Raw genomic sequence first — 4,742 nt, 5'->3', positions numbered from 1 at the left:
GGCAATGGCTTTGCCACAGTGGATACACCGGTTCCCGTGAGATCACCGAAGTTAAGTGCTGTTGGGCGTGGCCGGCACTTAGATGGGTGACCCTCCAGGCCGCCATGCGCTGTTGCCATTTTTCGGGGTGCACTCAGCCTCGTGATGCCAATTGAGGAGCTACTCGACCGAATAGTAGCGGCTCCGGTCAAAGAAAACCATCGTAACGACCGGGAGAGCGGTGTGCTGACCACGCGCCCCTCCTATCCGCATCCTCAGCTGGGGATGATACGGCGGTCGGATGGTCCCGATGGGCCACTTGTGGCCTGAAGACGGAGTGCTTGGACCTTCTTATAGACGATGAAACACAGAAATTGCATCGGAATTAAATTCAAAAAGCACAATACCGACTTAAGTAAAAGAGGTCTGACACTCTCACTTTCTATGGATTGAATCTCTCCTGTGAGTCCAGTTTTAGATTGCGATGCTTCACTTCAGGTTTACTGTATCCCTTGGACCTTCCTATTGACGATGAAACACAGAAACTGCATCCGAATTCAATACAAATGGCACAATGCCGACTTAAGTACAGAAGGACTGCCACTCTAACATTCTATGATTTGAACCTCTCCTGTGAGTCCAGTTTTAGATTCCGATGATTCAGTTCAGGTTTAGTGTATACCTTGCACCTTCTTATTGACGATGAAACACAGATATTGCATCGGAATTGAATACAAAAGGCACAATGCCGACTTAAGTAAAAGAGGACTGAAACTCTAACTTTCGATGATTTGAACCTCTCCTGTGAGTCCAGTTTTAGATTCCGATGCTTCACTTCAGGTTTGCTGTATCCCTTGGACCCTCTTATTGACGATGAAACACAGAAATTGCATCCAAATTTAATACAAATGGCACAATGCCGACTTAAGTAAAAGAGGACTGACACTCTCACATTCTATGATTTGAAACTCTCCTGTGAGTCCTGTTTTAGATTCCGATGCTTCACTTCAGGTTTACTGTATCCCTTGGACCTTCTTATTGACGATGAAACACAGAAATTGCATCGGAATTAAATTCAAAAGGCACAATGCCGACTTAAGTACAGAAGGACTGACACTCTAACTTTCTATGATTTGAACCTCTCCTGTGAATCCAGTTTTAGTTTCAGATGCTTCACATCAGGTTTAATGTATACCTTGCACCTTCTTATTAACGATGGAACACAGAAATTGCATCGGAATTTAATATAAAAGGCACAATGCCGACTTAAGTAAAAGAGGGCTGACACTCTAACTTTCGATGATTTGAACATCTCCTGTGAGTCCACTTTTAGATTCCGATGCTTCACTTCAGGTTTACTGTATCCCTTGGCCCTTCTTATTGACGATGAAACACAGAAATTGCATCCGAATTTAATACAAATGGCTCAATGCCGACTTAAGTACAAGAGGACTGACACTCTCACTTTCTATGATTTGAACCTCTTCTGTGAGACCAGTTTTAGATTCCGATGCTTCACTTCAGGTTTACTGTATACATTGCACCTTCTTATTGACGATGAAACACAGAAATCGCATCGGAATTTTATACAAAAGGCACAATGCCAACTTAAGTAAATGAGGACTGATACTCTAACATTCTATGATTTGAACCACTCCGGTGAGTCCAGTTTTAGATTCCGATGCTTCACATCAGGTTTAATGTATACCTTGCACCTTCTTATTAACGATGGAACACAGAAATTGCATCGGAATTTAATACAAAAGGCACAATGCCGACTTAAGTAAAAGAGGATTGACACTCTAACTTTCGATGATTTGAACCTCTCCTGTGAGTCCAGTTTTAGATTCCGATACTTCACTTCAGGTTTACTGTATCCCTAGGACCTTCTTATTGATGATGAAACACAGAAATCGCATCCGAATTTAATACAAATGGCACAAAGCCGACTTAAGTACAAGAGGACTGAAACTGTCACTTTCTATGGTTTGAATCTCTCCTGTGAGTCCAGTTTTAGATTGCGATGCTTCACTTCAGGTTTACTGTATCCCTTGGACCTTCCTATTGACGATGAAACACAGAAACTGCATCCGAATTCAATACAAATGGCACAATGCCGACTTAAGTTCAAGAGGACTGCCACTCTCACTTTCTATGATTTGAACCTCTCCTGTGAGTCCAGTTTTAGATTCCGATGCTTCACTTCAGGTTTACTGTATCCCTTGGACCTTCTTATAGACGATGAAACACAGAAATTGCATCGGAATTAAATTCAGAAAGCACAATACCGACTTAAGTAAAAGGGGTCTGACACTCTCACTTTCTATGATTTGAAACTCTCCTGTGAGTCCAGTTTTAGATTCCGATGCTTCACTTCAGGTTTACTGTATCCCTTGGACCTTCTTATTGACGATGAAACACAGAAATTGCATCGGAATTAAATTCAAAAGGCACAATGCCGACTTAAGTACAGAAGGACTGACACTCTAACTTTCTATGATTTGAACCTCTCCTGTGAGTCCAGTTTTAGTTTCGGATGCTTCACATCAGGTTTAATGTATACCTTGCACCTTCTTATTAACGATGGAACACAGAAATTGCATCGGAATTTAATACAAAAGGCACAATGCCGACTTAAGTAAAAGAGGACTGACACTCTAACTTTCGATGATTTGAACCTCTCTTGTGAGTTCAGTTTTAGATTCCGATGCTTCACTTCAGGTTTACTGTATCCCTAGGACCTTCGTATTGATGATGAAACACAGAAATTGCATCCGAATGTAATACAAATGGCACAATGCCGACTTAAGTACAAGAGGACTGACACTCTCATTTTCTATGATTTGAACCTCTCCTGTGAGTCCAGTTTTAGATTCCGATGCTTCAGTTCAGGTTTAAAGTATACCTTGCACCTTCTTATTGACGATGAAACACCGATATTGCACCGGAATTTAATACAAAAGGCACAATGCCGACTTAAGTAAAAGAGGACTGACACTCTCACTTTCGATGATTTGAACCTCTCCTGTGAGTCCAATTTTAGATTCCGATGCTTCACTTCAGGTTTACTGTATCACTTGGACCTTCTTATTGACGATGAAACACAGAAATTGCATCGGAATTAAATTCAAAAAGCACAATACCGACTTAAGTAAAAGAGGCCTGACACTCTCACTTTCTATGATTTGAACCTCTCCTGTGATTCCACTTTTAGATTCCGATGCTTCACTTCAGGTTTACTGTATCCCTTGGCCCTTCTTATTGACGATGAAACACAGAAATTGCATCCGAATTTAATACAAATGGCACAATGCCGACTTAAGTACAAGAGGACTGACACTCTCACTTTCTATGATTTGAACCTCTCCTGTGAGTCCAGTTTTAGATTCCGATGCTTCACTTCAGGTTTACTGTATACATTGCACCTTCTTATTGACGATGAAACACAGAAATCGCATCGGAATTTAATACAAAAGGCACAATGCCGACTTAAGTAAAAAAAGGACTGACACTCTAACATTCTATGATTTGAACCTCTCCGGTGAGTCCAGTTTTAGATTCTGATGCTTCGCATCAGGTTTAATGTATACCTTGCACCTTCTTATTAACGGTGGAACACAGAAATTGCATCGGAATTTAATACAAAAGGCACAATGCCGACTTAAGTAAAAGAGGTCTGACACTCTAACTTTCTATGATTTGAACCTCTCCTGTGAGTCCAGTTTTAGATTCCGATGCTACACTTCAATTTTACTGTATCCCTTGGACCTTCGTATTGACGATGAAACACAGAAATTGCATCGGAATTAAATTCAAAAAGCACAATACCGACTTAAGTAAAGGAGGTCTGACACTCTCACTTTCTATGATTTGAACCTCTCCTGTGAGTCCAGTTTTAGATTGCGATGCTTCACTTCAGGTTTACTGTATTCCTTGGACCTTCCTATTGACGATGAAACACAGAAACTGCATCCGAATTCAATACAAATGGCACAATGCCGACTTATGTACAAGAGGACTGACACTCTCACTTTCTATGATTTGAACCTCTCCTGTGAGTCCAGTTTTTAGATTCCGATGCTTCACTTCAGGTTTACTGTATCCCTTGGACCTTCTTGGCAACGGCTTTGCCACAGTGGATACACCGGTTCCCGTGAGATCACCGAAGTTAAGTGCTGTTGGGCGTGGCCGGCACTTAGATGGGTGACCCTCCAGGCCGCCATGCGCTGTTGCCATTTTTCGGGGTGCACTCAGCCTCGTGATGCCAATTGAGGAGCTACTCGACCGAATAGTAGCGGCTCCGGTCAAAGAAAACCATCGTAACGACCGGGAGAGCGGTGTGCTGACCACGCGCCCCTCCTATCCGCATCCTCAGCTGGGGATGATACGGCGGTCGGATGGTCCCGATGGGCCACTTGTGGCCTGAAGACGGAGTGCTTGGACCTTCTTATAGACGATGAAACACAGAAATTGCATCGGAATTAAATTCAAAAAGCACAATACCGACTTAAGTAAAAGAGGTCTGACACTCTCACTTTCTATGGATTGAATCTCTCCTGTGAGTCCAGTTTTAGATTGCGATGCTTCACTTCAGGTTTACTGTATCCCTTGGACCTTCCTATTGACGATGAAACACAGAAACTGCATCCGAATTCAATACAAATGGCACAATGCCGACTTAAGTACAGAAGGACTGCCACTCTAACATTCTATGATTTGAACCTCTCCTGTGAGTCCAGTTTTAGATTCCGATGATTCAGTTC

The 4,742-nt window shown here is 42.2% G+C and overlaps 2 pseudogenes; both read left to right on the top strand.

The window, feature by feature from the left end:
• On the top strand, positions 1-118 carry LOC124770067 (annotated as a pseudogene).
• A 3,978-nt stretch (positions 119-4,096) lies between these two features.
• LOC124770063 lies at positions 4,097-4,214 on the top strand (annotated as a pseudogene).
• The last annotated feature ends 528 nt before the right edge of the window (positions 4,215-4,742 follow it).

The sequence above is a fragment of the Schistocerca piceifrons genome, unplaced genomic scaffold (genome assembly GCF_021461385.2).
Source record: "Schistocerca piceifrons isolate TAMUIC-IGC-003096 unplaced genomic scaffold, iqSchPice1.1 HiC_scaffold_762, whole genome shotgun sequence".
NCBI lineage: Eukaryota > Metazoa > Arthropoda > Insecta > Orthoptera > Acrididae > Schistocerca > Schistocerca piceifrons.
Note: the sequence above shows the minus strand (reverse complement) of the source record. Positions and strands in the feature narration are given on the sequence as shown.